A 26,551-nucleotide genomic window follows, 5' to 3' on the forward strand; every position below is an offset into this window, starting at 1 on the left:
CTAATAGCCACATTAATTATGTTGAGGTTGGTTCATTATCCATACAACACCAATACTTACATGCATATTTTGCATATTTAACTTCTATTACTTTGGGTATATATAATTTATATTGGTGTAATCAAATAGAGTTGGTATGACCAGGAAAATGCCTCATCATTTGGCTGGCATTTATATTCAAGCTTATGTTTAGCTACCTGTTGAACTTTTACAGTATTTGAAGTACCATAACATGTAATTTCCTTTGTCCTTTGATTTAATTTTCACAACAACCCTCTGAAATAGGTATTGGTATTGTTATTTCCACTTTCAGATGAGGTAAATGAGGCATTAAAAATTTCATCTAAGGCCATAGACTTTGAATTGGGGGAGCTAATATTCAAAATCAAATCTGTTGAGTTCTTTTTTTTTTTTAATTTGTTTTTTTAAAGATTGTATTTATTTGTCAGAGAGAGAACAAGCACAAGCAGGGGGGGAATGGCAGGCAGATAGAGAAGCAGGCTCCCCAATGAGCAAAGAGCCTGATAGAGCACTCGTTCCCAGAACCCTGGGATCACAACCAGAGCTGAAGGCAGATGCTTAACCAACTGAGCAACCCAGGCATCCCAGATCTGGTAAGTGTGAGCTTCTAATAAGTTAAGACCTCAAATAAGTTAAGACCTAATCAATCTAATTATCTTCTTCCTTGAAATGTTGTTATCTTATGAAAAGTAAATATGCTACCTCTTAACTGTCCCAGGCATATGACCACACTGTGGATTTGGTTACCACAGGGCACTATTCTAATATTGAAGATTTTACAGTTGGTATTTCTTGTGGGTTTCATTCTAGAACCATCCTTTAAAGCAAGGATCATGTCCTATTTACGGGTCCCAATTCAAGATGATGTTTAACATACATCAAAAAGAAAGTCATAATGAAGAAACTCATTAAGAATAATAAGTGAAGAAAGAGTTATTTTTATAAAAAGGATACTCCCAGAGATTTAGTAGTCTTATGCATGTTTTTTTGAGTATTGTTGAATGGAACCAAGATTAGACATGTCCTGTGTTCCAAGGGGCAAAATAAGATTGGCCTAGTCAATGATACAGAAACACAGTATTTATTCCATGATAACTTCATTTGTATCAGCCCCCTTGTCTAAAATCCCCTCTTCTTACCCAATTTACCCGAATTATATCATTCCTGAAAGACCTAACTCATATTCCATCACTTTAACAAAAATGGTTCTGGTCGAGACAATCCCCATTGAATTCTTCATCCTCAAAATTCATAGGAAATATTATATAGGCTTCTTTTGAGTTCTCTTTTTTAAAAGGATTTTATTTAGGGGTGCCTGGGTGGCTCAGTGGATTAAAGCCTCTGCCTTCAGCTCAGGTCATAATCCCAGGGTCGTGGGATTGAGCCCCACATCGGGCTCTCTGCTCAACAGGGAGCCTGCTTCCCCTTCTCTCTGCCTGCCTCTCTGCCTACTTGCGATCTCTGTTTGTCAAATAAATAAATAAAATCTTTAAAAAACAAATATTTTACTTATTTATTTATTTACTTACGTACTTATTTGAGACAGAGACACAGAGAGAGAGAGAGCACGAGAGCGAGTGCACAAGTAGGGAGGAAGGTCAGAGGGAGAGGGAGAAGCAGACTCCTCACTGAGGAGGGAGCCTGATGCTGGGCTTGATCCCAGGACCCTGTGATCACGACCTGAGCCAAAAGTAGATGCTTAACAACCGAGCCACCCACGCACCCTTTGATTGCTCTTATTTCCTATAAAAACTTTCAAACAAAGTAAACTCTTTGAGAATAGGACCTGTATCTTTTGAAAATGAAAACAGATTATCTATAAAAGCTACTTTAAGTAAGTAAGTTAATAAAGTAGTGAAAGCAAAAGATCCACACACCATGGGAAAACACACTTAAATATCCCATGGATAAAGGAAGAATCCCAATGGAAATTATGAAATGCTTAGAACAAATGATCTATAGAATACTACATATTAAAATTTGTAGGATGTAGTTTAAGTAAAGATCAGATACAAATTTATAAATTTAATGCATTCATTGAAAAAAAACATGGCTTTCAAAACAAGCAGACATGGGCACCAGTATTTATTAGTAGTGTGATTTTAGGCAAGCTACTGAATATTCCAATGCTTCACGCTCATCACTTATGCAATAGGGCTCATAACACCAAATGTATTATGTTGTTTTGAAGATTAAATAATAAATGTAAAACGTTTAGAACTATGCTTGATACATTGGAGGAGTTATTTTTTAATATTATCACTACTTCCACTTAAAAAGCCAAAGAAAATCCCAAAGTGATCAACAGAACTGACATTTTACCAATGGCATTAATACATCTAAGGGGAGAAGAAAGTAGCGACACCAGTTTGCATTCCTGCCAACAGACTTTTAAGTACAGAGAACAAACTGATGGTTACCAGAGGGGAAGTGGGTGGGAGGATGGGAAATGGGTGGGAAATGGGTGAAGGGGTTTAAGAGTACACTTATGATGAGCACTGAGTAATGTATAGAAGAGCTGAATCACTGCATTGTACACCTGATACTAATATTACACCGTGTGTTAACTAACTGGAATTTAAATAAAAATGTAAAAAAAAAAAGTAAGTGTTAATAAACATGTAAGTAGAAGCCTATGGGGAAAAAAAAATAATAAAAGGGAACTAAAGAATGTTTGCATTAAACCTGGATAAGAGAAACTGAAGGAAGAAGAATTTGCTATCTTCCTCCTTCATTATTTGGAGCAAGAACACACTGACCAAAATACACCAGTAACCCAGTCTCCTTAGAATATTCTTATTAATTCTTGTTGCTCTAACTATAAATCCATTATCTCTGCCATTTTGGTACCAAAGAAGAATGCTGTACCTCAGTCACAGAGAGCAACAGTCTTCTTGACTATACTGGCAGAAGGCACTACCAGTGAAAATTGTGTGTGTAAGACAATCAGAATAGGAAGAATAGGAAAGAGGATAAGAAAATAGAAGAAAAAAAATATGAGTCCATAATGAAGTAGGGGGAAAAATGTGCAGATAGACAAAATAAAAGTTACAATGGCTTGGTTATTACGATCCCAGAGGCAAGGGCGACAGTATAAAGTGCCAGAAAGATATGAGCAAAGGGATTTAAGGTAGGCATTTAGGAGGTCACTGACAATTTCCATGGGAGCGAATTCAGAAGAGGAGAGAAAAAGCCAATTTAGAAGAGTGAGTAAATGGCGAAGTGCTGGCAAAGCCAAGTATTAAACCATATTCTTCACATATTTTATGATGAGTTAGCTAGAGTAGGGACCCCTCCATTCTACAGAATGTCAAATCCATAGGCACAACTTTACCAGAGTGATTAGGAGTCAGTCAAGGGAAGAGAGAAGTCACAAAACGTAATACATACCTACTTAAACACTTTTAAGTTAAAAATATGGGGAGGGTATGTGCTTTGGTGAGTGCTGTGAAGTGTGTAAACCTGGTGATTCACAGACCTGTACCCCTGGGGATAAAAATATATGTTTATAAAAAATAAAAATTTAAAAAAAAAAAATATATATATATAAATGGATATTTACTCATCAGTCTTGAATGGAGGCCAAGTCTTTTGCTTTGAGTTTCTTGAAGTGTACCTTTTATAAATCACACCAATTCTGTATTCTGAGGGAGTTCAGCTTTAATTTATTTAAAGTGGAGTGAGAAATTAAAGACACCTGCAGAGCAATCTGAAGGAGGATTTCAAGGATTTTCCCCAATGTTTTACAGTTCTCTTACCTCTGCCTAATTTGGTAACACATTTTAAGTGGTTTGACTCAACCAATTGCTTCCTATATATTCGACTTACTTTTTTTTGGTGTGAAACAACACTCTTTTTGGAAAATATTAGCTTATTTGGTGGGTTGCTTAAGTTGTGATGGGTTAAAAGGGTTACTGTATAGGGAAAACTGCTAGCTTTCTTTCAGCACTCATACCGTCCCTATAAAATTCTTGGCCCTAAAGGAAATGCATTCAGGTATAATAAGAGCTCTACCTTAAAATAAATCTCTTAATTGATCACATAGCCTATATATAACTGACGCTGATCCAATTCCTTCTTATACGACTTATAGAACTACTTTAAATAAGAAAATGTAGGTGAAACACTGAAAACTGTGAAGCACTTATAAAAGTAAGGCTGATTATTATTAAGGAGAAGAAAGATTTATACCACTTGTCGTTTAATTTTAACCCTTCTGTTTACCCAGCAATTGTTTATTGACCGCCTGTCGTATACCAGACATTGCTAGACACTGGATACACAATCACGAAAACACAGACACGTGTTCTGCACTTGCGAAGCTTACAGTGAAGGACTCAAACAGATGGACAGACAAGCCACAATGAGAGTTATCAAGAGAAGTTTCGGAAGTTTTGAGAATAGCATGGTAGACCAATATTAAACTGAGTGGTTCTAGATAACTCTTTAAGATCTGGAGAATGAATTACAATCAGTCCAGCAAAAACAGGAGGAAGAATTGGTGCAGGCAGAAGGAACAGGATGGGCAAAGCCCCAAATGTAGGCGAGAACCTCACGAATCGGAGGCCTGAAGGAAAGCTGCGTGTTTCAAGTGAGGTGTGACAGCGAGACCGGCATGAGATAAGGCCGGAATGGCAGGCCAAGCCCGATCATGCGGGACCCTTTGGAACACATTAAGAGATGTTCTATTTTTTACTCTAATATCAATGGAAAGCCACAGAAAGGTATTAATGATTTTTTTAAAAACTCATTATGCGGTAGGGAGAATGGGTTGGAATAGTGCAAGTATGGAAGCAAAGAGGGCATTAAAGGATGGGGTCCTTGACTATAGTGGGATAGGGGACATGGGACATGGAGACACATGGAGAGAGACAACATATATTTAGAGTTGAAATTGATAAACTTGCTAATAGATTAGATTCTATTAGTTTGGGGTGGGGAAGAAACAGGAGGCATAAGAGAGATCAAGATTCAAGCCTCATGAGAATTAGGCCCTATTTATACCCTAGGGGTAAAAGAGAAGATCAGATGTGATTGTAAATAATGACAATAACAGGTAAGCCAACATCTGCCTATATCTGCCTATTCACGAACCCGTGAGAACTAACCCCTTTGCAGCTTTGTCTCAGCCACTCCATCACATCCCTTTCCTGACACATACAGAGACCATCCTGAGTTGAACTGGGTCACTTGCTATTTCCTGATAAGGCTTCTAGTTCCTTCATTGCCAATTCCCCTTCTTAAAAGCCACTCTCCTTCCTGGCTATCTTGACATCTTACTTATTCTTCACGATCACTATGTCCTGACAATGCTCAATCTAGAAAAGAGTCACGTTTGACTCCTCTCTCCCCCTCCTTCTGTACAGCCCATATATCACAAGTCCTGATGAGTCCCCCTCAAAGTGTCAATCTCTACTTTTCTCCATTTCCAAGGCTATCACCCTGGGCAGGGTCATCTTTATCCTCTGCCTGCAAGAGTCTCCTAGCTATTCCTTCCAATTCCACTTTGACCTCAAACCAAACCATTCTCCAAACAGTCCGTACAAGCATGTCTTTAAAACATAAATCAGATCGAGCCTCTCCTTTGCTTAAAACACTCTACAGCTTCTATGATACCTAGATTAAAACCCAAATACTTCCCTTGGTTTAAAACTGCATGATTTGGTCCTACCCTATCCTTCATTCTTCTCTCATGACACCTTCTTTTTCCCTCACTATGCTACAAGCCTGATGCCTCTTTTCAATCCCTCCAACACATTAACCTTCCCCTGGCTGACAGCAGCTCAGTATGCCTGGCAGTCATTATCTTTTCTCTAGTAGCTATCTCCCAACAGAAGTTATAAGTTCTTTAGGGTCAAGGACTTATTTGTATAGTTTATTACTCAAAACCCATGCTCAATAAATATGTGCCAATTGTTTCACAAATATGAAAGGGTTAAAAGACAATCTTCATGAACTTTCAAGCTATCATCATCATCACCACCACAGTTCTAATTTACTGGATACTTACTATGAACCAGGAACTATATGAAACACTTTTCACTGAGTCTACAACCACCTCACAAGGTAGAAGCTGTTATCCCAATTGTAATAATCATGATAAAACTAAGGCTGAGAGGGCAAAGATCTTGCCCATTGTTATTCAGCAATTAAATGAGAGAGCTGGGATTTTAACCCTGATCTGTCTGTTTCTACAGTTATTTTACCCTCCTGAATGACTAAAAGCTTTAAATGAAGGACTTAATTTTTCTCTAGATTGGGGAAAAAGCCATTTTAACAATCCCAAATGTGTAAAATCAGTACATGTGTGATCGGTTTCTGCATTCTCTACATTGTTTAGATATCTTATGCTGATAGTGCACTGCTTCAGTTGCTATTTTGGGAACATGGTTGCCTAGCAACAAGCATTATCAGACTGAATGATATACCAGATTGTATTTTGTTATATATAGTTAACATAGTATTCATAGAGAAATATCTGAGGAACGACGCGAACAAATTTAGTGCAGCGTATTATAAAGCAGGAACTCTACAATAAAGCATAAACACAACGGTGGAAGCTTTTCTGTTCAGGAATGCTTTAGTTTCCAAATACTTTCAAGTTATCAAATGTATTTGGAATCCAACATGGCCGGGGGTGACAACAAGGAACCGAGGATGGTAAAACTTTAACATCGAACCAATTAAGAGTAGGAGGGTTGGCGGGAACTATGTTTACCTTATAAAGGGGGAAAAAACTGCTCCACAGATACCAGATCCTATCCAGAATTCTCACAGCTACCTTCTCTTGGAACCAGATGTAAATGAGAAGGAACATATGGCTAGCTACACACAAAGCCATCACCACTAGCAAAACAAGCAAAACAAAGCACATATCTGAAAAACAGTGACTTTAATACTACCATCTTCTTACATGAAAAATAAATTAGTGGGGAAAATACGGGTGTGTAATATGTATCCAAAGCATGAACCAGGAACAAGGCAAAAGGATCTCAACTCCTTGTCAACTAAATCATATTTCTCTTCCCTCAGTTTATTTATTAAAACATTGTATTCCCAGAAGTAAGTGATGAAGTTAGTTGTAAAATTCAAGCAAATTTACTTCTTGATAAAAAGGGATTTGAACAAAATGCAAGATAATGAGATGATTCACTTTTTTGCAAGACATCTAGTAATCCCAGTGTCTGACATAAAGCTCATCTCCCCTGATGACTTGAGAGGCAACCTAAAACCGTGTTGATTAAAATGCCCCTCTGAGTACTGACGTGTTCTTTAAAAAAATGGGAGAGAAAAATAAATTATAATGAAGAGGGAACAGAAAGAAAAGAAGTAATAAACAGAGTAAGGTAGCAGAATAGTAAGACTCCAGGGTTTGCCATCTGAAAAGATAGTCAGGGGCCTGGTGTTTAAAAATTCTGAGGCCCTGAACCAGTTTAATTTTTGGAATCAAAATTTTCTCCTCTGTGAAATGGGAGATAATATTGCCTTCCTTGCCTAATTTACAGATTTCTGTGAAGCTAGAAAAGATCGATCCGTGAGGTCACCATTGCATTTTCTCACAGCTTAGTTTATGAGTCCCAAAGGATGGGTATGGGCAGAGAGAATAGCTGGTAGTTTATCATCTAGGCAAGGGTTTCCAGATGATTCTTAACTTGATGATTATGCTATGCAACCTGAAAAAGACTTTGAAAACTTGTATAATTTATTAGGAATCAATGTGAAGAATATCAGCAGCCAAAATAAATAAAAGTGTTAAAGGATATGGGCACACAATTCACAAAAGAAAACAAAAAGCAATATATATGCATGATGGAACAATGTTCATATTATAATAAAAGACATTTTAAAAATACCACGATATATCTATCTCTGTATTTTTGTACATCTGTAAAATTTACACATAAAAAAGGAATAAGTACCAATACAAATCAAAGTTCAGACAACTAGCCTTCTCATATACTGCCAGTGGGAATATAAATTTGTACAAACTCTCAGAGGGCAATTTCATATATATATATATATATATATATATATATATATATATATATATATCTGATATACATATTTTAAGTATTAAAATGTACAGAACTTAAGCCTAATCATTCTCTTTCTAGAAATGCATCCTAAGGAAATTATCAGAGAGGTAAACTCCTATATCACATATTACCTGTGAGACTGACATTCTGAAATTAAAATTGCAACCATAGATGACTGGCTAAATAAATTAGTTTATCTACTTTATAGGATATTATGCCACCATCATAAATTATGTTGTAAAATATTATTGATATATGAGCTTAATAATTGGAAAAGATTAAAAGTATGATAGTATGATTCCAATTTAATTTAAAAAGGTACACATATATTGCATACACAAATAAAAGAAGAAAACTACTTCTAAAGTATTAACCAGCAGTATCTCTAGCAGATGCGATACTGTAAGATTTTAATCTCCTTCCTCTCTCTTTGGGCTTCTCTGTATTTATTTTACTGGAGATGTTTATTACATCTGTATCAGAAAAAAAAATGACTCATATACAAAAGAAAACATGTAGCAATATGAAAGCAGCAAATTTAGGGTTTCATGTAAATACAGTACATTTGAATTCATCAATGTCAAGCTTTTTCAAATATATGTGTTTGTTTTCCCCTGAATTTCAGTAAGGTTTCTATTGATAAATATTATCTGTATTCATTTTGGTGAGCTGGTTCTATTATATATATAAGGACATACAGACTTTGCAAAATTAAAAAAAAAAAGTTTATCTGTACTTTTAAAAAGCCTTAGAAGATGTTTAAAATAGGTTAGAAACATGGGTAAGAGTTTCTACTTGAAAGAGTATCAATAAATTCACCAGAAAAAATATAACCTAATCAGGGAAATGCCTGAAAGGAAAAAGCAAACTAGGAAGGAATAATACCAGAAAAAACATTTGGGCTGAAAATGTCTCAAATTTGCATTTACTACTGATACAACAGAAGATTCAGCTATTGATAGACTAGGAAGGCAGAAGCTAATGTGCAGAGATGAACAACCTCATTCTATTCCTCTCCTGGGATAATCTTGGAATAACACATTCAGGTCATTACGTTGCAGTACAAGGGAAAATACGCACACAAGAGGTTTGGTTTGGTAAAGAGCAATAAACGTGAGTAAGGAGCTAGCAGTACCGACAGGGATACGAGTTCACTGTGTGGCATGTGACTGAGTTTAATTTTCGGTAATGTGTCTGAGAAATTCTAGACAATGGAGCTAAGAAATGACAAAGAGCCATGGCAGCCACCCCCTAGTATTTACAAGGCATACCCTGAACATCTCCTCACTTGGAAACCAGGGAAGTGTGGCACCTGGACGTAACAAAGGAGGAAAAGTCCCCATTGAATTCGGGCTCAGCTTTCTGGGGAGCTATTTGATCATCAGTCCTAGGAAGGCACTAATAAAGTGGAAAGATATCCCATACCAGAGGAGATAAAGTGTATACATACACAGAATTCCATCTTCCCTCCTATACTTTGTATTCCTTTATAACTCTGATGTGACGTGCTTTTGATGCTTTTGGTAGTTAATCAACACATATTTTTTGAACAAATTAATGAACCCAGATACCTTCTGATACTCATTTAAATCCCAGAATTGTTCAGGGAACCTGGTGATGAGCAAAGCAGAACCAGGAGATACTTTCCCTGCCTTTGAGGAACTTACAGGAGCTAAGGAAAAATAGGCAAGAAGAAAAACACATGGAGAGGGTTTTGTGTATTAGCTTCTGAAGGAGACACAGCAGGTAAAAGGTGGGGGAACCACAGGGCACACGGAAGAGGCTACTGAGAGTGGACATGCAAGGAATATTTAAGTTAAAACCTAAAAAATAAGGAAGAGCCAAATGTACAAAAGAAAAGGGAGGAAAGCATTTCAAGTAAAAGAGACAGGATATAGGACTGAAGAAGAAAGAGGTTTGGGATTTCTTCCAGGACATAAAAAGAGGACAATGAGCTAAATATAAGAAGCAAGACACAGAGGAGATGGAGACAAGGTAGGAGAGGTGCCATTAATAGGGTGCCTGGGATAATGGGAGGGAGATAGAGACAGCGGTCTGGGTTTGAAACTTTGAAAATGTAACCAAAGAACGTGTAGATACATTGAGTGTAGAAGGAACAGGAATGTCCTCAAGACCCATGGCTTTAGCAAAAGTGTGGTGGTTGCAGCCAAATTGGGTTAGATTGCGAGAGAAATGTTTCCCTACACTGAATTCCAATTGCTCTTCGGGTACAGTGATCTCTTCTATAGTTGAATAATACAACAGAATATCAAAGTATCTAGTTGGGTATAAGGTATTTTACAGCAATTGTTGTAGGCACTTCAAAAATGTAGTATTTTTAATCTTGACAATACCTTTATACAATGGGTATAATTTCTCCACTTTACCAGGAGACAAAGAGTCTCAGGGAGGTAGATTAAACTGGTTAGTAAGAGACAGGTTTCTTCATACACCCTTTACCTCCTAACTCCTAGCCAATATTTCCCCCATATTTCTTTCCCCCTCATTTGCATCCATCCTTATAACTTTATACAAGCAAATGACCAGAGCACATTGTTTATAACTGTTTAGCAATTGTTTTGTCTTTTATTAAGTGATAAATGAATCTATCTCTACCTCCTGTCAGAGGTTATAAAGTCCCCAAAGGTATAGGTTTTACTTCTATTTGTATTATCCATAGCCCTAAGTACAATCTCCAAATAGCAGTTAATAATTTAAAAAACCACTATGCTAGCCACTGCTGTCAACTTTTTACATATGTATTAAACTCATCCAATCCTCACACTGAGAGTGAGGTAAGTATTACTTCTATTCCCAATCTATAGACGAGGAAACACAGGCACTGAGAGATAAGTCACTTGCTGAAGGTCATACATTTAATAAGGTGCACAGTCAGAATTCAAACACAGGATGTCTTGCAGTGATGTGTGTGAACGATGCTATACTATCTACTGAGTATGAGGAAAAGAAGACAACTTGAAGAAAGAACCAGAGGAAAACTTGAATGGGTGTAGCTTAAAATCACTCTTTATCCATATAGTCAAAATACTACCGGGACATTTCATGATCTCCTCCCTGAGTGGTCCTACCCCTTAAAAGCTTACAAATGTGGGATATTACTTAAGCTTCTTTTGTTTCAGTCCCTAAATAAGTAAAATGGGGATGGTAGTGGTATACTGATCTGCAAGATGGTTAATATGATTATATGAGAAAATGCATATAAAGGGTGTAGCATTGTGTCCTGCATACAGTAAACATAAATGTTAGCTCTTGTTATTAGCACCTATTATGTACAGGTGCGCAATAGTTAGTCATTTAATGAACGCCTGGCTTTATCAATTCTGCTGGAGAGGACATATCGAAGTGCAATAGCACACACCCATTCTAGAAAGAAGATGAGGCTACTAGAAACCAAAACCATTCAGGAAAGTGCCAAGGAATGGGTAGCAGTGTCCCCTACCCGACTCTACTTGGCACAGTCTCTGATATATAACCGAATGGATATGGATATATCCATACTCTGGGGACAATTTTACTTTCCTTAAAATGATGGGGGAAAAATAGCCAAATGTTATTTCCTCTTCTTATATGAATGGGGTTTCCTCACTTACAATAATTGAGAATTTGAGCAAGTTACTCAGTTTCTCCCAGAAGCAGCTTTCTCAGCTATCCAGCTGGGATACCTGTAGCTTAGGGTTATGTTAATTAGTTATCTAGCACAAGGGAAAAATTCACCAGATGATAGCTATACATTCCAACTCTAAAACCAATGTTGTCCAAACCTAAGACTAACCCTTGAATTCTACGATGAAACTACTTCTGAAAAGACAAAAATGCACTGATCAGATGAATGCTTTAGCCAATTGCTTGTGTGTTTTCATTCTAATAGAGATAGGATATCAATTTTAATTAATCAATTAATTAATTAATTATGAAATTCACCAAGTCTTACTCTCTGGGGATGGGGATGAAAAAGATATAAAGGCTGTCTTCAAGTAACATGTAATTTAATGGGAGAAGAGAGATGTGTAAACTACAAAACCACTAAACCAAATAGATTTAATTAAGAGCTATAGAAATGCAGATGAAAAAATCTACTGAAAATGTCACACTGTGAATTGAAAGGTAAATACTAAATCCACTTGAGCTTCATGCTCTTAACTGATAAATAACTCACATTTCCTAATGAGAAGACTCAAAGGTACTTCATACAAGTGAGACCATGTTTACTGAGGCATAGAAGGTGAGTAGCATTTCAATAAGTAAAGAAAAATGTTTAAAAAAAAAAAAAGCTGTTTAGGCCAGTAAAAAACATATCCACAAAGACATTCTCAGAGAATGGTATAATAAAACCTACCAAAAGGGAATAAGAGGAGTCTGAAAATCTAATTGAATAAAATAAAGGTAGCACTGTTAGGAGGTTACTGAGAAACACTTTTTAATTGGTTGTCCCATTACTTTGTGACACTCAGTGTGGCTGGAAGGTGGCGGGGGGGGCGGGGCACCTGCTGCTCCTGGATTCAGGCCATACAACTGCTCAGTGTTCTTCGCTGAGACTAGAAGGGAGCAGGAGAGTCGGCTGCACAGGTCACTATATTCGGATTTAACCCCGCTGTGTGGAGGAGCTGGGCAGAAACAAACAGGAAGGTTATAGGGCTTGATGCTAAGACTTACACACAGTAGGGGATTGAAGTCTTCTAGATCACTTCAGGGCTCATTCTCTATTGAATTCTTGCAAAGTGGAATACGGTTTGAATTGAAGTGCTAAAATCTCCAATGATCAGAAGTCAGTTAACTCCTACTCCCCTTGTTCCCCCAAATCCCCCCAAAAGCTAAGACTTTTAGTTCACCCAGTTTGAGAATGGGGTCAGAGTCAATTATACTGGCATCTATATTATAGTGTGTCGCTTATCAAGTTTTGCATTGTATTATTGTACCTTAGCAAGTTCCACTATAATAGTTTTGCAAAGCAGAAGCTGCCTGTGGTTTATAGAAGGGGGTAGTTGGACATGAAGCTGAAAGACAGACTGTTTTGCTAAGCTATGTAAATGTTGATCTGTGGGCATTGAGAAGTCACTGAAACTTCTAGAGAGGGAAATGACTACACTGAACACGAAGGCAGAGCCATTGATAAAGTTAAGGTCAAAATGAGGCAAAAATTACACACAGTGAGGCTGTCAGTAGAATACCTAAAATGTCCAGATAAAAAACAATTAAGATTTGAACTGAGAAAGTGACACAATAATTATAATGCCAACTTACATTTTTAGAATGCTTTGAAAGGTTTTTAGCATTCTATTATTTATAGTTTTACTACAGAAAGCCACACCAACCAAGCAGACTAAGGAGTAAGGACAATGTAGATTCTTTCCTTCTCACTTCATCTTTCTTCATCTCTCATTACCTCTCACCACATCTCATCATCATCTCAACTTTTTTAAAAAAAGATTTTATTTATTTGAGAAAGAGAGACAGAGAGATAGTGAGAGAGAGCCGGAGCCAGGAAGAGAGGGAGAAGCAGGCTCCTGATGTGGGGCTGGATCCTGGGATCCTGGGATCACAACCTGAGCCAAAGGCAGATGCTAAACCAACTGAGCCACAAAGGTGCCCCCCTCCTTTTTTCTTTCTTTTCTTTTTTTTTTTTTTAAAGTAGGCTTCATGCTGGGCATGGAGCCAAACACAGGGGTTGAACCCGTAGGGCTTGAACTCACGGCCCAAGGATCAAGACCTGAGATGATACCAAGAGTTGGACCCTTAACTGACTAAGACACCTGGGTGTCCTTCACGATTATCTCTCATCATTATCATCTCTTCTCTCTCTCTTTCTCCTCCCTCCCCACCCCCATCCAGCATCTCAGGTGCTTCTCTATTCTGGAAACAACATCCACTGTGTGAATCTAGGTGAGAAGCAGGGCACCTCTCCCACTATGGAAGCCAAAAGAAGGCAAGACATCTTCTCCCCCCGCTCAGCTCCTGCCACTTGGCAAATACATGGCCATGTGATGTACACGAAAACAACTACATGCTTCTGCCCAGGAATTTCGAGCATAGAATGGGTGATGAGATCACTAGCATTCATTTTCAGTGCTCACTGAATGTGAACATGTGTCCTCACATGGCATCCTGCAGTGGCCCCCAGCAGCAGGGGTGACGTGCTATGATCTCCCCTTCCTGAGAAAACTGTTACAGTGCAGAAGATTCCAGAGATGCCTTGGTCTCTGTACATTTTCAGACTGCTCTTTCAGCTCTGTATGTATTTTTTGAGCCCCTTACATGTTTCTAGGAAATCCCTTGAAGCTTAAGACAGCCAAATTTTTCCTATTACTTGCAACTAAAAGCCGTGACTACACATAAACAAGTCATATTTTTCCCCTGTTTGCTGACAGGACACGGAGATTCTGAAACACTGGGAGCTGCCTGTGATCACAAGGGCAGGGGGCAGACAGCTGCACAGGGCTCTTGACCCCATGCACTATTAGTTGTTTATCAATGGGTTCATCAGATTCTGCACAGAAATGTGGAAAGCTTTACTGCTAGAGGAGGGGAAGACAATACCACAAATGTAATGTGTGCAAAGAGAAGCCAAACAAAATCAAAAGCATCACTAATACCAGCCAAGGTAAGGCCTACAGCCCCAGGCCCAGCTCCTCCAGCAGAAGACTCACAAACAGTAACATGTCTTCTTTCATGGATGAACTCATAGTGAAGCCCCACAAACTGAATCTAGATGTTGTATTCCCTTTGATGATTACATTCTGCGTAATATGCTGCCACCTCCTTACAAGACACTGACTGCTGCCCCTTCTGAGAGATACCACATCTATCAAAGAACAAACAAACCCTTCGAAAACAACATTCGCTATTCAACAGCTTTATTTCCATGGACTTTTCCAAGTTTATCAACAAATTATATGCATTTTTGGTCCAACCGATTTGTTCTGCTATCAACTTTGCCATAAACTAAAATTTTTAGGAGTTTTAAATAATTAGCCAAGTATCTGACACTACACTAGAAAGGCATAAAAGTTCTTCTTGTGACATTACAATTTAAGTTTATTATAATTTAATTTCACAAGGAAAACCAATACAGATGAGTTCCAAATTTATTGATGTGTCCGATGGTTCTTCTGGGGTTTATATCAACATGACTTATGGATTTAGTAGGGTCATGACTCATAGAAAAGATGAAACTTTGACATTATTTCTTTATTAAAACATCCATGGCTTAAGATGACCATAGTTATGCTCACCTTAATACTATAAATCATAGGTTGCACACTAAAAATACTCTTAATTCATGAGTCAGACAAAGTAAATGGCTGAGGCAGACTGGCTGTGAGAATTCTGGTATTCAAACATGAGTTTCCTTACTGGAACTGCTGAGTCTAAGTGACTGGGAGACAAGGGGAACTGGAGAGGCCTTCTTCTACGAGGGCTGCAGTGATATGGATCCAGAATTAATGGAGAACAATCTGGGAATCTGGCTGGAAATCCAGATTTTCACAATGAAATCTTTTGTCTGGTTAAATGTTGAGCCATTAAAATGTTGAGCCATTAAAAGTTCAATATGCTGTCCCTGAAAGCCAACTGTGGCCCATAAGTCTCTATTTTGTGACTCAGATATAGCCTTGCTGGCATGGATCATTCCTGAACAAAAAGGTCATTCTCAACAACCCTTCATTCATCCAGAGGGTCTATGGCAGGAGAACCCTCCAATAACCACCTAAGCCTACAAAAGATTTTTAAAAGAGTGCTTTCAAAATTTTTATCTGTGAATTTCTTCATATTAAAAAGTTCAAAATCTTTTAAAAAGAAGACAGATGAGAAATATACTACATCATCATTTGATTTACTATGTCTGGGGTAAATGTATCGTCTATTGCTGCATAATTTTTTGTGTTTACATGGATGTTTGTGTTCATTAGGAACAGACTAGGAAAATGTTTTAAAAATAATGAGCATCCTTAACTTTTACACCAAAACCAAATATGAAAAAAGCAACTCAACCATTAAATACTTTAATGTGAGGAATTAGGAGATGAATATGAACTAGATTCCCACCTTCCCCAACAGAATATCACTTCATCTCCCCCACAAACACCAAACTTACCCTAGAATTAATTTGAATTATTGCTCCTCAACAACTGGGAAAGAGATGGGAACTGAGAATCATTTCAAAATAGTTTGGGACTACCTAACAGAGTTAGCTAGCAATAATAGTGTGTTAGTTTTCTTTTGTTACTGTAACAAAGTATTCTAAATCAGCAGCTTGAAACAAAATAAATTCATTACTTTATACTTCTATAGGTCAGAGGTCTGACATAGGTCTATCGGGCTAAAATCAAGATGTCCACAAGGCTGCTTTCCTTTCTGGTGGTTCTGTTTTCTGCCTTTTCCAGCTTCTAGAGCCTGTTCCTCTAGAGGCTGCTCCTGCCCATGGTCCTCTCTCCATCTCCCAAGCCGGTCATATTGTAACTCTCTGACTATTATTCCTAGTCACATCTTCCTCTAACAACCGTCATGAAAGTTCTTTTGGAAGGACTCATGTGATTATATTGAGCCCACCCAGATAATACAGGATAATCTCCTCATTTCATGGTCTTTAACCTTAATTAGGTCTGCAAAGTTCCTTTTGCCATGTTAGGCAATGTATTCACAGGCTTCTGGGGATTCAGATATGGACATCTTGGAGGGCCATTATTCTGCTTACCACAAATAGGAACATAATAACAACTCCTACTTATAACTGCTTACTCTGTTCCAGCCGTCACACTCATTACTTGGCATACTGCATCTCATTTAATTCTAAAAACAATGGATAAGGTATGGAATATCATCCCACTCTAAAGATAAAGAAACAGACTAAGAGGTAGACAAGTTGCTCAAGATCACAGCCATTAAATAACAGAACAAGGATTCAAATGTAAGAGGCCTGAATGAGCTAGTATCTGGCAGCTAACATGCCACAAAATGTTCATGGAGAAGAGGGGTCTATATGATTTGATTTGGATCAACTAATGAGAGTGGTCCTGTGGACCACTTAGCCATTTCCCATCTTGTTTTGTTGCTGTTGCATCTCATAACATTTAACAGACATGCGTATGCACATCTATTGTATAAAAACACCGCAGGTAGCAACTTAATGGTTATGATTTTGTTCTAGAAAAATTCAAAAATCAGCTCTCATCAGGCCACACTGAAAATTTACTTTTTTTTTTTTCTTTAATATAATTTTTTATTTTTTATAAGCATATATTTTTATCCCTGGGGGCTTAAGTGGGTACGAGAAGAATAAATGAAAACTTACTTTAATGGAGTTCCAGGAACACCAGCAAACCATTCTGTCATTTTTTTTTTTTTTATTCTGTCATCTTTGAAATGAAAAACCGTATCACCTTGATTCTAGGTCTGCACTGATCATTAGAAGTATCAATTTAATAAACAAGTTTTGGGCAAAAAGGAAAAATAACATAAAAGAAAGAATAAAGCATGGAGTCTTCAACATACATCTCAATTAGAATGTGCACAGACTGAGTGAAATGTTTCAGAAACTGTAAAATATGTCTTCGAATTTTCTACAGGATTTTCTGGCTCTATCTCTCACAATTCCATTCACACTCAACTTGCTATTATACAAGAGCCTATACTTTTGTACCTACTCTTCCTCCATCCTGAAATGCTGTCTCTCACTTCTTCCTCTCCTGAAATGTCTGTTCATCCTTAAAAAAACCTCAGTTTAAATGTCATATGGTGAAGCCTGCCTGTATCTAGGCATAAGCCCGATTATTCACTGCCTCTTCTGGGCTCTGCATCGCTGTCTGCATCCTTCTTTGTTACAGAATGTACCACAATGTACTATAGGGACTCATTTATACTATCTCCATCTATCAGATTGGACAATAACCCTACCATGGACTCATATCAAAGTTTGAGTGTAAAGAAAACCAAAAGGAATGTGTGACATCTCATGAGTTTTTCACAATCACTTACCCACAAGTTCTTACATGACACATCTTTATTCCTCTCTCTCTCCCCCCTTATTCCTAACCTGGTGCTCTTACCAGTATTTAGCTGAAGTGGGTAAGCCAACTATAATATTCAATGTCTGTAGTAGGCAGCCTTTAAGGATAGTCCCTAGTGATCTCCACCTCCAGATATACATGCCTTTGTGTAATCCTCTCCCTTTAGTACGAGCCCACCTAGTGATTTGCTTCTAGCTGATTTGCAATGGCAAAGGTAATAGGATGTCACCTACTGGCTTTGATGAGGCCCATGGCCATGCTGGAAAGGCCTACAAGGTAAGGAACTGAGAGCAACCTCCAGGCAACAGCCAGTAATGAATGGATTAAACCAACAATTACACAAGTGAGCTTGGAGAAAATCCTTCCCCAGCCTGGTAGACACCTTGATGGCAGCCTTATGAGAGGTCCTGAAGCAGAGAACTATAATAGCAGAGGACCCATTCCATGCCCAGATCCCTGACCCACAGACATTGTGAGGTACCATATGTCTGTTATTTCAAGTTACCAAATTTGGGGGTTGTTTGTTATGCAGCAGTAGATAACTAATACAGTGTTATTCCCCTTGATAAAACACCTTTGAGTAAAAGGAATCTTCATAAATGGTATCAGAAGTTTTATGAAGAAAGTACCAATACTAAAACAGGTGGCAACAGACAATAAAAGTACTGTACAACCAGCCAGTGTGGCTCTCCCTCCCCACAGCCAAAGCACACAGGAGGGAGAGTGTTCTCAACTTGAGAGAAGAAACTCCCCCTCCGAGCCCAACCCCATGACTGAATATGACCATGCCTCCTGGAGCAGGAAGAAAGGGAGAGCACCAAGACAAGGCAATGTCATCAGGCGATCACACTCCCACCGAGATTAGATCAGCAGCAGATCTAGAACATGAACTCTGTTTCACAGAGCACTGGAACAATGAGGAGGCAGAAGGAGAGCCAAACTTTCACACCGGCTAATATGTCAAAGCCAACAATCAGACAGGGAAATGAAAGGTGTCTGTTGAACTTCAACTCCGATAATACTGTCCTCCACAGGTGTCTGTTGCTAAGACACCGCTATTATTACATTCCTGGCATGTATAATCTTTTTATTCCCCCATGTGAGTTTTTGACTCTGTGCTTTTCATACAGAAAATCTGAAAATAAAACTCAAATAATACATCTATTTGGGACAAAGGTGAATTAGGGTTTCTTGACTAACCGAGGGAAAGCAGGTGAGGCTTGCTAACGAGGCAGCTCCCGGCCTCTCAGCGCTCAGGTGAGCTTGCACAGAGGCAAGCTTGTGGAGCTGCTTCCCCTTGAGTGCTCTGATGATCAAACCATGGCCAGGGCGGGGGCCAGACATGGACCCGATGGCTGCACTGAGGGGCTGCATAAAGGTTCCAACAAGTCTGGAAACCGCTACATTGGAGCTTCGATGCTTCCCCCACTCACTGACAGATTCAGATAGCACAGACTCCTTTCCAAGCTTTTCATCTTTAAAAAGGCAATTCAGCTCCCTGAGCCTTTGAGCCTGTTCCATTTTGAGCCGACTGCTAATTGTATGCATGCACATATGTGTTTCAGAAAGAGATAAGCACATTGCCTTGGCCTCCTCACTAACTGCACAGACATGACTCACTTCTGTTCTCTCCAACTTCTCTAAACGTGGCCTGAAGTTTTCCGAACATTAACCCTTCCTGGTAACCACATTCTGCATTCTTCTAGAGATGTTTTCTGGATTCATGTTAGCTTCACATTGCCTTTTACTACTACTTCTTTGAGTTCTGGGGCTTCCTATTTTCATTTGCTTTTGTGATCATGTTTATATTTTCAAAAATTTCTCAATAACAACTACACACCTTAATCATATATGCTGAACCACAGGAAATGAATAAGGTATCTTCTAGCATTAGGGGCCATATTTTAATTTTAAAACCTAAAGTTGTCCGATTTTCATATTTTGTGAAATACACAATTTTATCATATTTTACAACGGCGAGGAAAAGAAAATTTTAGAGTGGTTGTTCGTAAAAATGCAGAAATCCTTCCCAATAGTCACGGCGACTAGTAGCCAGATGGTAGGACTGGCTGATTGCTGATTGTGATTCTTTAGAAAAGAAATTCACGTAGAAGCAGCCGAGCTCAGAAAATCTGCTGTGCTTGAGAACTGAGCAGACTCACTAATTATTTAGAGGTCATATTCTGCACTCTAGGCAGATCAGTATCCTCACAGGGCCCCTGGATGCATCTAGGCAGCCCCAGAGCACCCCAATCTCATGCTCATTAGCAAGAGCAATAGGAAGTATGAAAACCCACCTCCAGAAGGAGTTTCCTAACTTCCAGAGAGAGTGGCACTTAGTTATATCAAGGTTTCTCTTTTCCTTTTTTAAGCCCCCTTTCACAGTTACGTAAGTACAACTGAACAAACAAGAACACTTGAAATGCACCTGCTCCAGCAAAGCTATGTATTTTTCTGAAAAATAATAACTCATTCGAAAAGTAACCAGACAAAAGTGCCCAGCTGAAAAGGTCCCAGGAAAATAAGAACTCTCCTCAAGAGGATAGCTTGTCTAATCAAAACTGGAGACAATGATGGCAGCTAACGTTTATTAAAGGTTTCTTCTGTGCGAGGCATTTTACTAAAGATAAAGTGCCAAGGCATTTTACAACCAAAATAACCTTGTTTATTTAGAATTTTTTTGTGTGAATGCTGATATGTGTATTTTCACTTCCTGTTTTTTCTCATTGTTCTCTCTGCTCTGTGCTTCTCCGCCCACCCCCATCCTCTCTGCCATTGTCTCCACTATCTTATTCCCTTTACTATTTATATACCACTAATTATCATCATACACACACAGTGAATTATCTGTCTTGTTCTGTACTTATGATTTTGATAAATCCATCCAGAGCTATTTTTAAATAGCTGATAATGAGTTATTGTCCATTCATTCAATAAATTACCAGCTCCAATTTAAATTCTTTTTGGAGGAATACAGAATATAAGAGAATACAGTGCTGCCTTTCCAAAATATCATCTCTTTGAAAACTTTAAGCTATTGACCCTTTCTAGCATTGCTTGATAGGGAACTTTAAAGAAACACACATGCACACCACACACAATCTATTTGAGGAAAAGGCTCCCATGGGTTACAACTGACTTAAAATCTGCTCCAACAGCACAATAGTAAATCTTTCTCTGTAACCTTCTGTGCATGACAATAGTATCCAAGACTATCTAAAATGCTAGGAAACTGATAGTAAAAAAGACAAATGAAGAAAACTTAATATCATCATAAAATTCATGACTCTTTCCCCATAATCACCCAACTAAACAAGCCTGACAAACAGGATGGTAGTTAATGATTTAAAAAAAAAAAAATCAGTATTGACCATGTTAGAGAAAAAGAAGTAACTACAAAACTACAACAATAAGATCATAAAATGTAAGCACTAGGAGTATCCAAAGCTCTAAAATTTAAGTACTTTCAGAAGTAAAATTCCTTGGGGGAACACCAGAGGAGGCTCTTGTTTGACAACAAAAACGAAGTGTCTAGTAAAATTCTTTTTCCTTAGACACTTTCTGGACATTCTGTGATAGGGAACATGGACAGAAGCCGCATCAGAAGCTTCCTGAGTAACAGAAGCAGTCGGGGTCAGCAGAAAGCCTATGGAGGAGGCATCAGGATAGCATAATTTGAGGGGCCCCAAGGAATCCCCTCTATCATGTCTGCTGAGGACTAAAATTTTACCACTGGAGGATCATTCTGCTATGTTCATCTAAGAAAAGGTTTCTGAGAAGAGAAAGGAGGAGGAAGAATGGGGGGCAGTGGATCTTATTGAGAAGGCCAAAGACCAATAAAAGGACACAGGACACCATAAAAAGTGAGAGAAGGCATTACTACACAGGGCCTAAAGGAAACTTGAACAAGAAAAGGGAAAGTTTGAAAAAAGAAATATATCTTTTATAATTTCGATCAGCTAACTCTAAAGCAGGATTTCTCGCCGTTGGCACCATTGACATTTGGGTCATATAATTCTTCGTTATGGGGAGCTAGCTTATAATGAATGTCCTGAGCAGATGAAGATGAATAACTCAGTTGGAAAGTAACCAGAGAAAAGCTCCCAGATAAAAGGATCCTAGGAAAGTAGGATCCTCAAGAGGACATTTCCTTAAGAGGACATTTCCTCAAGAGGAGAGCTAGCCTAATAATAATAATAATAATAAATAATAATAATAATACAGGATGTTTAGCAGGATCTCTGGACCCTACCCACCAGATTCCAGTAGCAACTCCCTTCCCCACTGTTGTGATAACCAAAATGTCTTCAGATAGTGTCAAACGAACTCTGGCAGGTAGGAGGGCAAAACTTCCTTCATTGGACAACCACTGTCCTAAAGGATCAATTTTCTCCCTAAGCTGAGCAAGACCTCGTCCATCCCTTCTCCCAGCTTGCCCTTCTGTTCCCACTTGACACAACAGTGGGAAGATTACAACCTCATCAATCGAAAGAAGAATCAGAATTCCATTTTTAAATTCTAATAATCAGAACAGAGAGAGCAGGAAGATCTGACACGAATGCCTTTCACTCAGAACATTGTTATCCTTTGATAATTCCACAATTCTTGGATTCTGCCTTTGTTTCCAGAGATGTTTTATTCTTTGTCCATTACACAAGACCAGTTCCAGGAAGGGATGTCCAGTAAAACTCAAAAAGATTTGCCCAATTCAATTAATGCTTATATGAGTGGACCAAGGAAGCCATTAGTCCATGTCAATAACCAAGAAACATTGTTATCATAAAAATTAAGTTATTTTTACAATTAGAAATATGAAGAGTGGGCGTCTAACATCTTGGCTCAAGTGAACCAAACTCTTCTTCTCTTCTCTCTCCTCTCCTTTGTCTTTTTCTCCATCTCCCTCTTTCCTTCCCTCCCTCTCTCCTCACTCCCTCCCTCTTTCTTTCCTTCTTTTTCCATTCTTTTTATTTCCTTGTAGGTATATCCATTCTTTCCTCTATGAGAACAGGCAAGAATGTGAAAAGGAAGATTATGAAGCATTAATTAGAAAAATAAATAAATAACACCTCACCGGAAGGAAAGTTATCTTAATGGGTTTAGAAGAGCTTAAACCGCTACATCATTTGTGCCACCGAGTCATTAGTGTGACTGTATAATAGAGTCAGAGGCCCAGAAAATGGTGATTTATATTTCTTCTACCGACTTCTAATTCAGAATTATTATTATAAGATCTGTAGGGGAAAATTCCTCTTGGATTTGAAGCTAATGAACTGAAACAATCTACAGAAAGGCAGTTTAATTACTGAACATTATAAATTAAATGCTGTATTTCTATATAAAATATGAGTCTATTTCTATATAAAATATGGCCACAAACTAAGCCCATGGTGCATAATATGAGAACGAAGAATAAGGAAGCTTATCTTTTGCCCCCTTTTTGCCCCTTTCTGCCTCTCACCAACTGTATGGACATCGGTCAGTCAATTAATTTCTGTGAGCCTCAGTTTTCCCACTTGAGAAAGTTAGGCGATTGGACTAGATTATCTTTAAGAATTCTTCCACCTCCAGGGCGCCTGGGTGGCTCAGTGGGTTAAGCCTCAGGTTATGATCTCAGGGTCCTGAGATCGAGTCCTGCATCAGGCTCTCTGCTCAGCAGGAAGCCTGCTTCCTTCTCCCTCTCTCTGCCTACTTGCGATCTCTCTCTGTCAAATAAACAAATAAAATCTTAAAAAAAAAAAAAAAAATTCTTCCATCTCCAGCTTTATGATCATGGGGAAAACATAACTCAAACTTTCTGAAACTGAAAGAAAAAAAATAACCAATGCAATTCTACCAGCTAAGAAGGTAATTACAATACAGCATACGTGATTTCTATGCGAGAGCTACAGGGTTATAAAAGCAAAAAAAGCTTCTTTTATTGATCAAAACTCTTGACTATAAGGTAACATGTTATTGCTCTTAGATTCTTCTTTAAATTAGAAGGATTTCTTTCCAGGCAGGGCAAGCAACGTTGAGAGTCTGCTGGGTTCCACGCTGAGAATGTCAGCTATGTTACAGCAGAGGGCTCTTCAACAGGAAGGAAGGGCAGGGATCCAGAAGCAAAACAAATTCACAACTCCAAGAGCTCAGCCACAAACATCAGGGAATGGCTCTGCAGTGGTGTCTTGACATTCATTCTGGCAGGCCGCCCACTGGATATCTGTTTCTAAATTCATGGAAAATAAATCCCAATCTTTATCGGAGAAATAGGGTCCAACTCTGTTCTCAACGGGAGCTCTTTGAAGAGGTATGGTCTAGATACCCTCAGCTGTAAGGCAAACCCCCATGAGAGGAGTCATTTCTTTGAGCCTTTGGTACAGATGCTAACATTAAAGTGTGCAGAGAGAGACTCAAAGAGGGAGAGTTTAAGCACTCATTTCCTCTTATAGGGACCCTGAATACATGCTGACCTTGGATGGTTTGTCAAAGTTTTGTCAAAGATTGCCTTTGGACTACAAAATAAGATCCACTCCTATTTCCTAGGAAATCCAACTTTCACATATGGATGTAAATTCTAAAATTTGTAGACCTCCCTACAGTATACCGAAAATGTAAAGGCAAGAAATCCTTTAAGTGGAAGCATAGAAATATTGGTGCTAGCTGGAAATGCTGGTGCATCATTAAGAAAATACATTCCATCACCTGCTAGATCTTGAAATTCTTGGCTCTGGTTCTTTAGGCACAAAAATCATGGTCTGAACAGCTTTTCTTAAAATGATCTTGGCCTTCATTGGCATTCCTACAAAGGGATACTTCATTTATATCATTAGATACTTTGGAATCTTAATGGAAGATTTTCCCTAAGTAATCAGAAACGAATAGTCATTTGTGGGATTTTATTTGGAAGGAAAATACACTGGGAGAGGTAAAGCCAAAGCAGGAGCTTCTCTGTGAGGGATGATGGCTCAGGTATTTCTTGCATTTACAGCCAACAGATAGGCTTGGAATGGAAATGAAGCACTTGAAAATACCCTGCCCGAAAGAAACACTCCTCATTCACAGTAGGTCCAATTATGTGTCATGTATTCTTACTTATAAGCTCAAACACTTTTTAAGAATGTAAGAAAAACAAAAAGAATCACTAGGAAGTAAAAAATACACAAAGTTTTTTAAGGCTTTCATGCCAAGGAATCAGCAGACCTCCTTGAAAACTGCTAGAACTCTTTTTTTAATGAGCACATCTTGAAATGTCACTCTGGGATGCAGTGGTTTTGCTAAGATTTTTGTTGTTGTTGTTAACAAAATTGGCGCTCAGAATTATCGATATTACCAGTAATAGAGCAAACTGTGTATTTTATACTGCATGTATTTATTGAGATTTGTCATTTATGTTCTTTTTTGTTGTTGTTGGAAAAATATCTCTGCAGACCTCCTTCAAGAAACTCTGCCCCTCAGTGTGATTAAGCTTTGTCTAAAGAAAAAGTGCATAATTGGTTCCATAATGTGAATAAACTGACAAAAAAAGCAACAACTTGTAAATCCACTGGCAACTCTGTATTGAAGACACCTTTGGTTATTCTCCACAGATTGGAAGGTCACTCACTTCTCATTATTCTTTATGACCAACATTTTGTTTTTATATAAATACTATATTTGAATTTAGAGGAAGGACCTGTTCTTTGCTCTCATAAACAAGATATCAAGTAGTACACACTATGCTTGCTGTAATGGAAACTTAGAAGAATGCTCTCTAATATAAAGGCATAAGGTGACACTTTTATTATAGAATCATATTTTTACTGGAGTGTTATAGAGTATTTTTCCCTGAAAACCTCTAAGTATTATTTGTACATCTATCTGATAAAATTATAAAGTTGGAGGTAGAGTAGAAAGTGACAAGAATAATATATTTAAGTGCTCTCTGGTGATTCCACATGTTTTTCTAAAATTTATTTATTTTCAAGATTCTTCTATTTAAAAAAAAAAAAGGAAATCCAAATAAATGTCTTATTTCACACCCACATTTCCTCAAACCCTATAGTCTTCAAGCTACTCATCTAGCACTATTTTCTTTTATATTCTACAGGTAGGAACTCAAGGAATATGAAGTGAATAGGTTGTCTTATCCCAGGACCAACTTTAGACATTCCTGATGCTCAAGATATCTGGACTCTGGATGGTACTGAGGAGAATGATAGTTCATAAAACAAACATAACCAAAACTTCTTTGATGTACTCAGCTGCATTGCCCAGAGGCATGGAGGAGTTCGATTCTCTTTAATATTCCCACTTCCTAGGACTCCAAGAATCTATTTCTGAAAACATCACATTATTTATGTTATTCTTCCTCTATGCAAAAATCTCCTGCCATATAAAGAAAATATTATTTAAGGGTTGTTTCTTCCATTTGCCTAGAATTCACATAAGTTTTGAGTATAAATACTATTTGAGTATACAGTTAGCATAATATGAATTTGGTTCTCTAGTTTTTCT

At 38.0% G+C, this 26,551-nt stretch overlaps 1 protein-coding gene across 4 annotated transcripts in view; it reads right to left on the reverse strand.

The window, feature by feature from the left end:
* Positions 1-26,551, reverse strand: part of NELL2 (neural EGFL like 2) — a 407,098-nt gene that overhangs the window by 126,785 nt on the left and 253,762 nt on the right. The window lies entirely within an intron of this gene.

Source organism: Mustela nivalis (genome assembly GCF_964662115.1).
Source record: "Mustela nivalis genome assembly, chromosome: 7".
Classification (NCBI taxonomy): Eukaryota; Metazoa; Chordata; class Mammalia; order Carnivora; family Mustelidae; genus Mustela; species Mustela nivalis.